Source organism: Phyllobates terribilis, unplaced genomic scaffold, assembly GCF_046119375.1.
Source record: "Phyllobates terribilis strain yellow unplaced genomic scaffold, ASM4611937v1 Scaffold_2__4_contigs__length_985480577, whole genome shotgun sequence".
NCBI classification, from domain to species: domain Eukaryota; kingdom Metazoa; phylum Chordata; class Amphibia; order Anura; family Dendrobatidae; genus Phyllobates; species Phyllobates terribilis.
In genome coordinates this window covers 83,987,446-83,999,780 of record NW_027362762.1, presented here as the reverse complement: position 1 = coordinate 83,999,780, position 12,335 = coordinate 83,987,446, and the positions used below count along the sequence as shown (strand labels likewise).

At 41.3% G+C, this 12,335-nt stretch overlaps 1 protein-coding gene across 1 annotated transcript in view; it reads left to right on the top strand.

Moving 5' to 3' along the window:
* PIWIL4 (piwi like RNA-mediated gene silencing 4) overlaps positions 1–12,335 on the top strand; it is a 165,726-nt gene that overhangs the window by 114,203 nt on the left and 39,188 nt on the right. The window lies entirely within an intron of this gene.

Here is a 12,335-nt window from a genome sequence, read left to right as displayed (position 1 = left end):
TTTTTTATTTTGTGCAAATTTCATGAACCCACAACAGATATCGCACGACAAAATAAAGAAGAAGGACTTTATAAGGAAGCTCTCATCAGAAAATCAGTATTGTAATTAATATATATTTGCGCTAACATGAAATACGATCAATAACAGCCAATATTCAAGGGCTGTAGGGTCTGTACATAGAGTAATCCCCTCCTCGACAGGTTTTAGTAACCTTTTGTATGCCCTATAGTAGTGTGCCATTAAGAGGGCCGCTATGTTTCTCAATCTCTACATAGTGTTTTCATAGCGGATGACCAAGAAATTTGTCTTTGATATTTTGCATTTGTTCCCCTATTCTTTTGGTCATGGAACGTTTAGTTCGACCAATATATTTTTTTTTACAGGGACACTCAGTACAATATATGACGCCCTTTGCAGTACTTGTAATACAAACTCGAATAGTCAATTTGGTTTCTCCTTTTTACTTGTATAACTTGCGGCATACTTTGCATTTCTTGCACGGATAAAAACCAGTCGTAGTTAACAAACTGGTTCCACTCTTCTTACAGGTGTGGAGTTTTTGGATAGTGAGGGCAATGATATTTCCAATGCTGCGAGCTTTTCTGAAAATAGTTTGTGAATTTTACAGGTACTAGCGCCAAAGTGATATATTGTGATTATCATCAGCAAATTACCTATTGTTTTGATTCATGTTGTTTATTAATGTTGTTTTCATACTGGCCACTGGAGCTATTGTAGACTCATACTTCCTGTCCTTTCAGGAAGAGAGTTTTCAACAGTATCCTTATCATTAGAGACAGGATTTCAATGACCGGTAACACTTCTGTACTTAACTGATAATACAGGATCCACCATTCACAATAGGTGATTTCACAGCTCAAGTCCTCCTCCTGTGTAATGACTAATAAAACCTCTATATGCAGTATATAACACAGGATCCACCAATCAAAATAGGCAATCTCACAGCTCACCTCCTCCTCCTCCTGTGCAATGACTGATAACACCTCTATATGCAGTAGATAACACAGGATCCACCAATCAAAATAGGCAATCTCACAGCTCACCTCCTCCTCCTCCTGTGCAATGACTGATAACACCTCTATATGCAGTAGATAACACAGGATCCACCAATCAAAATAGGCAATCTCACAGCTCACCTCCTCCTCCTCCTGTGCAATGACTGATAACACCTCTATATGCAGTAGATAACACAGGATCCACCAATCAAAATAGGCAATCTCACAGCTCACCTCCTCCTCCTCCTGTGCAATGACTGATAACACCTCCATATGCAGTAGATAACACAGGATCCACCAATCAAAATAGGCAATCTCACAGCTCACCTCCTCCTCCTCCTGTGCAATGACTGATAACACCTCTATATGCAGTAGATAACACAGGATCCACCAATCAAAATAGGCAATCTCACAGCTCACCTCCTCCTCCTCCTGTGCAATGACTGATAACACCTCTATATGCAGTAGATAACACAGGATCCACCAATCAAAATAGGCAATCTCACAGCTCACCTCCTCCTCCTCCTGTGCAATGACTGATAACACCTCTATATACAGTAGATAACAAAGGATCCACCATTCACAATAGGTGATGTCACAGCTCACCTCCTCCTCCTCCTGTACAATGACTTATAACACCTCTATATACAGTAGATAACACAGGATCCACCATTCACAATAGGTGATGTCACAGCTCACCTCCTCCTCCTGTACAATGACTTATAACACCTCTATATACAGTAGATAACACAGGATCCACCATTCACAATAGGTGATGTCACAGCTCACCTCCTTCTCCTGTACAATGACTGATACCACCTCTATATACAGTAGATAACACAGGATCCACCATTCACAATAGGTGATGTCACAGCTCACCTCCTCCTCTTGTACAATGACTGATAACACCTCTATATTCCGTAGAGAACACAGGATCCACCAATCACAATGTCACAGCTCACCTCCTCCCCCTCCTGTACAATGTCTGATGACTCCTCTAAATTGGAAGAGAACACGGGATCCTGCAATCACAATAGGCAATGTCACAGCTCACCTCCTCTCCTGTACAGTGACTGATGACACCTCTATATACAGTAGAGAACACAGGATCCATCAATCACATTAAGTGATGTCACAGCTCACCTCCTCCCCCTCCTGTACAATGTCTGATGACACCTCTACATCGGAAGAGAACACAGGATCCAGCAATCACAATAGGCAATGTCACAGCTCACCTCCTCCCCTCCTGTGCAATACTGATGACACCTCTTTATACAGTAGAGAACACAGGATCCACCAATGACCATAGGCAATGTCACAGTTCTCCTCCTCCTGTACAATAAATGATGACACCTCTATATTCAGTAGATAACACAGGATCCACCATTCACAATAGGTGATGTCACAGCTCTCCTCCTCCCCTTCCTGTACAATAAATGATGACACCTCTATATTCAGTAGAGAACACAGGATTCACCAATCACAATAGGCAATGTCACAGCTCACCTCCTCTCCTGTACAGTTACTGATGACACCTCTATATACAGTAGAGAATACAGGATCCACCAATCACATTAGGTGATGTAACAGCTCACCTCCTCCCCTCCTGTGTAATGACTGATGACACCTCTATATACAGTAGATAACACAGGATCCACCAATCACCATAGGCAATGTCACAGTTCTCCTCCTCCTGTACAATAAATAATGACACCTCTATATTCAGTAGATAACACAGGATCCACCATTCACAATAGCTGATGTCACAGCTCACCTCATCCCCTCCTGTACAATGACTGATAACACCTCTATATTCAGTAGAGAACACAGGATCCACCAATCACAATAGGTGATGTCACAGCTCACCTCCTTACCCTTCCGTCACAAAGTCCTTTGCATAAGCTGATAAGATGCTTCAATACAAAAGCTCATGTCAGGGTGTGACCATGGTGGCTAATGTACATGTGTTATTTCCAGAAATAATAGGACGTATAAGTCTAAAAAAAAAAGCACCAGAGGCCATTGCAAGATTTTTTATTTTTTTTTCACTTATTTTTAACTACTTCTGGACTGCCCATTAACTATAAACATCTGGGTAGTCCCCACTTCCTTCTGCACTGACGTTCTAAAATGTCACTACATAGTAGGCATCCTGCAGTAAGGAGCAGCTTTGGGGATTGAGAGTGGGCAGAGCCAGAGTCCCCCCAGAGAAGGTAAACATGATTTATTATCACGTTTGCCTTCCTGATCGCTTGTACATACAGATTATGAAACACTGACCGTGCTTCCTTCTCTGGACTCTGTGATCATGTATTCGCTTGGTGTAAGGGGGGAAGCAGGAGCCCTAGGAAACCCGATCAGCTCTACAGTGCAGGCAGGAGACTGCATTTTCCCTGTAACTGGGGCCAATATACCAACTCACAAAGTTACGGGGTAAATCAGCAATAAAAGAAAAAAAATTATTAATATATTCATATGCCCCCAAGACCATATAGGGGGTGGCTACAGTTTTATAGCCCCGCCCACATTAAAAAATATGTCCCATATATATAAATCATTTCTATGGGATGGGGAATGCTAGTTTAAAATGTTTTTGAGTGGTTCGTTTTGGTCGGAATTCTTTTTTTTAGAAAATGTGAAAAATAGTCCCATCTTTCCTGTTTTTCTTTTTTCTTTACAAGTTCCCCCGATTATCTGCAAAAAAAAAAGAATATAAAAATTAAGTCTCATTTATCATAGTAAAAAGGCATTTATCACCTATCCTATAAATAGTACAAGATGGGGTGCAGAATGTACTTTAATGAGAAAAAAAAATGAACTTTTTTAGAATTTACCAAATGGCTGCAATGAAACTAAGAGGGAAAAATTTAAAGGGGTCTGAATACTTTCTGTACCCACTGTATATCAGCTAGCACTGAAGCTATTAATGGTTAGGGGCTCCCTCTAGTGGAAATTGGAAGTAACAAACTACTTACAGATGGCAGTAAAAAGTTTAAATACACCTTACCTGTGAAATGCGGACAGCGCACAGATCACAATTCTATGGGATTGAGGTCCTGAAACTGCCACAACCTTGGGGTCACTTTCATTTGGAAGACCCATTGGTAACTTCTGGCTGATGACTTGTGACTTTGCTTCAGTTTCTTCTCATCATTTTCCTTCCTTGTAATCGCATCTGTTTTGTGAGTTGCACCGGTCCCTCCTGCAGCAAAGCCCCCTCATACCCAATATTGGGGGACCAACCTCCACCGTTAGTCAGGATACACATTTATAGGATGGAAAATTATGTGTATCTTACCCCTCCATATACAGCTGGCCCAGCCATGTAGCCCGTATAATTACCCATCTGTTCCTGTCTGCTGCCTCCCAGAATTACCTTCTTTTTCTTTACACTTTTTTGGTATCTATTTAAGTGGTGTCTAGGAAAGATTAGTGATTTTATGCATCGGTGATTATATCGTTTTTTAAGAGCTTGATGAGAATGGCAACCTGTTGTATTGCCAGATCTTGTTTCTGTAAACCAATCCTGAATCAACCATTATAACCATTGTGGAGCAGAGAGGTCCATTTTCTCACTGCTTGTTCAGTAAAGAATCCATAGTCTCACTGCTCGTACAGTAAAGAATCCATAGTCTCACTGGCCGTATAGTAAAGAATCCATAGTCTCACTGGCCGTATAGTAAAGATTCCATAGTCTCACTGCTCGTACAGTAAAGAATCCATAGTCTCACTGGCCATATAGTAAATAATCCATAGTCTCACTGCTCGTACAGTAAAGAATCCATAGTCTCACTGGCCATATAGTAAATAATCCATAGTCTCACTGCTCGTACAGTAAAGAATCCATAGTCTCACTGGCCGTATAGTAAAGAATCCATAGTCTCACTGGCCGTATAGTAAAGAATCCATAGTCTCACTGGCCGTATAGTAAAGATTCCATAGTCTCACTGCTCGTACAGTAAAGAATCCATAGTCTCATTGGCCATATAGTAAATAATCCATAGTCTCACTGCTCGTACAGTAAAGAATCCATAGTCTCACTGGCCATATAGTAAATAATCCATAGTCTCACTGCTCGTACAGTAAAGAATCCATAGTCTCACTGGCCGTATAGTAAAGAATCCATAGTGTCACTGGCCATATAGTAAATAATCCATAGTCTCACTGGCCGTATAGTAAAGAATCCATAGTCTCACTGGCCATATAGTAAATAATCCATAGTCTCACTGGCCGTATAGTAAAGAATCCATAGTCTCACTGGCCGTATAGTAAAGAATCCATAGTCTCACTGGCCGTATAGTAAAGAATCCATAGTCTCACTGCTCGTACAGTAAAGAATCCATAGTCTCACTAGCCGTATAGTAAAGAATCCATAGTCTCACTAGCCGTATAGTAAAGAATCCATAGTCTCACTAGCCGTATAGTAAAGAATCCATAGTGTCACTAGCCGTATAGTAAAGAATCCATAGTCTCACTGGCCGTATAGTAAAGAATCCATAGTCTCACTGGCCGTATAGTAAAGAATCCATAGTCTCACTGCTCGTACAGTAAAGAATCCATAGTGTCACTAGCCGTATAGTAAAGAATCCATAGTCTCACTAGCCGTATAGTAAAGAATCCATAGTCTCACTAGCCATATAGTAAATAATCCATAGTCTCACTGGCCGTATAGTAAATAATCCATAGTCTCACTGGCCGTATAGTAAAGAATCCATAGTCTCACTAGCCGTATAGTAAAGAATCCATAGTCTCACTAGCCATATAGTAAATAATCCATAGTCTCACTGGCCGTATAGTAAAGAATCCATAGTCTCACTAGCCGTATAGTAAAAAATCCATAGTCTCACTAGCCGTATAGTAAAGAATCCATAGTCTCACTAGCCATATAGTAAATAATCCATAGTCTCACTGGCCGTATAGTAAAGAATCCATAGTCTCACTAGCCGTATAGTAAAGAATCCATAGTCTCACTGCTCGTACAGTAAAGAATCCATAGTCTCACTAGCCATATAGTAAATAATCCATAGTCTCACTGGCCTTATAGTAAAGAATCCATAGTCTCACTGGCCTTATAGTAAAGAATCCATAGTCTCACTGGCCGTATAGTAAAGAATCCATAGTCTCACTGGCCGTATAGTAAAGAATCCATAGTCTCACTGGCCGTATAGTAAAGAATCTATAGTCTCACTGGCCTTATAGTAAAGAATCTATAGTCTCACTGGCCGTATAGTAAAGAATCTATAGTCTCACTGGCCGTATAGTAAAGAATCTATAGTCTCACTGGCCTTATAGTAAAGAATCTATAGTCTCACTAGCCGTATAGTAAAGAATCCATAGTCTCACTAGCCGTATAGTAAAGAATCTATAGTCTCACTGGCCTTATAGTAAAGAATCTATAGTCTCACTGGCCGTATAGTAAAGAATCCATAGTCTCACTGGCCGTATAGTAAAGAATCCATAGTCTCACTGGCCGTATAGTAAAGAATCCATAGTCTCACTGGCCGTATAGTAAAGAATCCATAGTCTCACTGGCCGTATAGTAAAGAATCTATAGTCTCACTGGCCGTATAGTAAAGAATCTATAGTCTCACTGGCCGTATAGTAAAGAATCCATAGTCTCACTGGCCGTATAGTAAAGAATCCATAGTCTCACTGGCCGTATAGTAAAGAATCCATAGTCTCACTGGCCGTATAGTAAAGAATCCATAGTCTCACTGGCCGTATAGTAAAGAATCCATAGTCTCACTGGCCGTATAGTAAAGAATCTATAGTCTCACTGGCCGTATAGTAAAGAATCTATAGTCTCACTGGCCGTATAGTAAAGAATCCATAGTCTCACTGGCCGTATAGTAAAGAATCCATAGTCTCACTGGCCGTATAGTAAAGAATCCATAGTGTCACTAGCCGTATAGTAAAGAATCTATAGTCTCACTGGCCGTATAGTAAAGAATCCATAGTCTCACTGGCCGTATAGTAAAGAATCCATAGTCTCACTGGCCGTATAGTAAAGAATCCATAGTCTCACTAGCCTTATAGTAAATAATCCATAGTCTCACTGGCCGTATAGTAAAGAATCCATAGTCTCACTAGCCGTATAGTAAAGAATCCATAGTCTCACTGGCCGTATAGTAAAGAATCCATAGTCGCACTGGCCGTATAGTAAAGAATCCATAGTCTCATTGGCCGTATAGTAAAGAATCCATAGTCTCACTAGCCGTATAGTAAAGAATCCATAGTCTCACTGGCCGTATAGTAAAGAATCCATAGTCTCACTGGCCGTATAGTAAAGAATCCATAGTGTCACTGGCCTTATAGTAAAGAATCCATAGTCTCACTGGCCTTATAGTAAAGAATCCATAGTCTCACTGGCCGTATAGTAAAGAATCCATAGTCTCACTGGCCGTATAGTAAAGAATCCATAGTCTCACTGGCCGTATAGTAAAGAATCCATAGTCTCACTGGCCTTATAGTAAAGAATCCATAGTCTCACTGGCCGTATAGTAAAGAATCCATAGTCTCACTGGCCGTATAGTAAAGAATCCATAGTCTCACTGCTCGTACAGTAAAGAATCCATAGTCTCACTAGCCATATAGTAAAGAATCCATAGTCTCACTGGCCGTATAGTAAAGAATCCATAGTGTCACTGGCCGTATAGTAAAGAATCCATAGTCTCACTGCTCGTACAGTAAAGAATCCATAGTCTCACTAGCCATATAGTAAAGAATCCATAGTCTCACTGGCTGTATAGTAAAGAATCCATAGTCTCACTGGCCGTATAGTAAAGAATCCATAGTGTCACTAGCCGTATAGTAAAGAATCCATAGTCTCACTGGCCGTATAGTAAAGAATCCATAGTCTCACTGGCCGTATAGTAAAGAATCCATAGTCTCACTAGCCGTATAGTAAAGAATCCATAGTCTCACTGGCCGTATAGTAAAGAATCCATAGTCTCACTGGCCGTATAGTAAAGAATCCATAGTGTCACTGGCCGTATAGTAAAGAATCCATAGTCTCACTGGCCGTATAGTAAAGAATCCATAGTGTCACTAGCCGTATAGTAAAGAATCCATAGTCTCACTGGCCGTATAGTAAAGTATCCATAGTCTCACTGGCCGTATAGTAAAGAATCCATAGTCTCACTGGCCGTATAGTAAAGAATCCATAGTCTCACTGGCCGTATAGTAAAGAATCCATAGTCTCACTAGCCGTATAGTAAAGAATCCATAGTCTCACTGGCCGTATAGTAAAGAATCCATAGTCTCACTAGCCGTATAGTAAAGAATCCATAGTCTCACTGGCCGTATAGTAAAGAATCCATAGTCTCACTAGCCTTATAGTAAAGAATCCATAGTGTCACTGGCCGTATAGTAAAGAATCCATAGTCTCACTGGCCGTATAGTAAAGAATCCATAGTCTCACTGGCCGTATAGTAAAGAATCCATAGTCTCACTGGCCGTATAGTAAAGAATGCATAGTGTCACTAGCCTTATAGTAAAGAATCCATAGTGTCACTGGCCTTATAGTAAAGAATCCATAGTCTCACTGGCCGTATAGTAAAGAATCCATAGTCTCACTGGCCGTATAGTAAAGAATGCATAGTGTCACTAGCCTTATAGTAAAGAATCCATAGTGTCACTAGCCTTATAGTAAAGAATCCATAGTGTCACTGGCCTTATAGTAAAGAATCCATAGTGTCACTGGCCTTATAGTAAAGAATCCATAGTCTCACTGGCCTTATAGTAAAGAATCCATAGTCTCACTAGCCTTATAGTAAAGAATCCATAGTCTCACTGGCCGTATAGTAAAGAATCCATAGTCTCACTGGCCGTATAGTAAAGAATCCATAGTGTCACTAGCCGTATAGTAAAGAATCCATAGTCTCACTGGCCGTATAGTAAAGAATCCATAGTCTCACTGGCCGTATAGTAAAGAATCCATAGTCTCACTGGCCGTATAGTAAAGAATCCATAGTCTCACTGGCCGTATAGTAATGAATCCATAGTGTCACTGGCCGTATAGTAAAGAATCCATAGTCTCACTGGCCGTGTAGTAAAGAATCCATAGTCTCACTGGCCGTATAGTAAAGAATCCATAGTCTCACTGGCCGTATAGTAAAGAATCCATAGTCTCACTGGCCGTATAGTAAAGAATCCATAGTCTCACTGGCCTTATAGTAAAGAATCCATAGTCTCACTAGCCGTATAGTAAAGAATCCATAGTCTCACTGGCCGTATAGTAAAGAATCCATAGTTTTAGTGCTTATACAGTAAAGAATCCTGGTCTCACTGCTCTTACAGTAAAGAATTCATAGTGTCACTGCTCATACAGTAAAGAATCCATTTTCTCAGTGCTCATACAGTAAATAATCCATAGTATGTGCTTATACAGTAAAGAATCCATAGTCTGTGCTTATACAATAAATAATCCATAGTCTGTGCTCATACAATAAAGAATTCATAGTGTCTGTGCTCGTACAGTAAATAATTCATTGTCTCTGTGCTATTACAGTAAAGAATCCATTGTCTCTGTGCTTGTACAGTAAAGATCCATAGGCTGTGCTCATATAGTAAAGATTCCATAGTCTCACTGCTCGTACAGTAAAGAATCCATAGTCTCACTGCTCTTACAGTAAAGAATCCATAGTCTCAGTGCTGGTGCATTAAAGAATCGTTGCCTGTGATGATTATTAAACCTTTCCACTAGATATAGAGGAGGCCTCCTTGTCTTTGTTGCCGACGTAGATGTAAAAAGATCATTCTACAGATCCCTGTACTGTCCCTTCATATATTTGTACACTGTTATAAGATCGCCCCTAAGACTACGTTTTTCCAAACTGAATTACCCCCGGTCTGATAACCCGTCTTCTGCAGTCACCCATCCCCTCTTCTCACTCCAAAAGAACACAGACAAGCAGAATGGGCCTGAATTAACAGCGGGTGTGGAGGAAATGCTGACAAATCAGGAGGATTAAACAGCGCCGGCATTCTACTAAATGAAGCGCAGTTATCTCCATTTACCCTACTCACATACAAGAGCGCAAAATAAGCCCTAATAACAAATTCAGTCCTGGTGGTCTGAGGCGGTAAAATGATAGTGGGGTCACAAGAGTCAAGTGTCCACGATGAAGGCAACTGGGAAAAGCTCTCTGCTTTGCTCATCACTGCCCCCCGGCCAATTATTGTGAAAGTGTTCCTAGGATCTCTCATTTCTCAGTGATCCTGCAAAGTAAACACCAATCATAACGCTTGTTCTTTGGGTGAAATGATTTTTAAAGCTTGCTTAAACGGGACAATGCCAGAGCATGCACACAGATCTCCTTGCTGCAGTGCACGGAGCATGCACACAGATCTCCTTGCTGCAGTGCACGGAGCATGCACACAGATCTCCTTGCTGCAGTGCATGGAGCATGCACACAGATCTCCTTGCTGCAGTGCACGGAGCATGCACACAGATCTCCTTGCTGCAGTGCACGGAGCATGCACACAGATCTCCTTGCTGCAGTGCACGGAGCATGCACACCGATCTCCTTGCTGCAGTGCACGGAGCATGCACACCGATCTCCTTGCTGCAGTGCACAGAGCATGCACACCGATCCCCTTGCTGCAGTGCACAGAGCATGCACACAGATCTCTTTGCTGCAGTGCACGGAGCATGCACACAGATCTCCTTGCTGCAGTGCACAGAGCATGCACACAGATCTCCTTGCTGCAGTGCACACAGAAACATTGGGGGCTGCATGTGACCCCATCTTGTGTGTAGCTGTCGTCTGTGCTCGCTGGGACACTACAGGCCGATCTTTACCCTCCTTGTACTTCCAGATAGTTTGGATATGAAGCAGCAGTGGTCACAGGGATTGATGGTTGCTGTAGTAGCTGCAGGTTTCTTTATATTGTTGAGGGAGGGCAGTAATGACCCTTCACGGTTGACCAAGTGAGTGTCAAATTATTTTACAAGGTTGATTGCAATCCAATAGAAAACCAGACGGAGGCAAAGCTCTGTATGGGGGGATTCAAGAATCTCTAACCCCGTTTATTTCTACTTAGCATTTTATATTGTTTTGAGTTTATCAATGGCCAATCACCTACAGCCATACTACAGGCTTGAACCAATGTTAGTACAATTATCACGGAAATACACATACAGTTAGGTCCATATATATTTGGACAGAGACAACATTTTTCTAATTTTGGTTCTAGATATTTCCACAATGAATTTTAAACAAAACAATTCAGATGCAGTTGAAGTTCAGACTTTCAGCTTTCATTTGAGGGTATCCACATTAAAATTGGATGAAGGGTTTAGGAGTTTCAGTTCCTTAACATGTGCCACCCTGTTTTTAAAGGGACCAAAAGTAATTGAACAATTGACTCCAAGGCTATTTCATGGACAGGTGTGGGCAATCCGTTCGTTATGTCATTCTCTATTAAGCAGATAAAAGCCCTAGAGTTGATTTGAGGTGTGGTGCTTGCATTTGGAAGGTTTTGCTGTGAAGTAAACATGCGGTCAAAGGAGCTCTCCATGCAGGTGAAACAAGCCATCCTTAAGCTGCAAAAACAGAAAAAAAACATCCAAGAAATTTCTACAATATTAGGAGTGGCAAAATCTACAGTTTGGTACATCCTGAGAAAGAAAGAAAGCACTGGTGAACTCATCAATGCAAAAAGACCTGGGCGCCCACGGAAGACAATGGTGGTGGATGATCGCAGAATAATCTCCATGGTGAAGAGAAACCCCTTCACAACAGCCAACCAAGTGAACAACACTCTCCAGGAGGTAGGCGTATCAATATCCAAATCTACCATAAAGAGAAGACTGCATGAAAGTAACTACAGAGGGTTCACTTCACGGTGCAAGCCACTCATAAGCATCAAGAAGAAAAAGGCTAGACTGGACTTTGCTAAAAAAACATCTAAAAAAGCCAGCACAGTTCTGGAAGAACATTCTTTGGACAGATGAAACCAAGATCAACCTCTACCAGAATGATGGAAAGAGAAAAGTATGGCGAAGACGTGGTACAGCTCATGATCCAAAGCATACCACATCATCTGTAAAACACGGTGGAGGCAGTGTGATGGCTTGGGCATGCATGGCTGCCAGTGGCACTGGGTCACTAGTGCTTATTGATGATGTGACACAGGACAGAAGCAGCCAAATGAATTTTGATGTATTCAGAGCCATACTGTGTGCTCAGATCCAGCCAAATGCAGCCAAACTGATTGGTCGTCGTTTCATACTACAGATGGACAATGACCCAAAACATAAAGCCAAAGCAACCCAGGAGTTTATTAAAGCAAAGAAGTGGAATATTCTTGAATGGC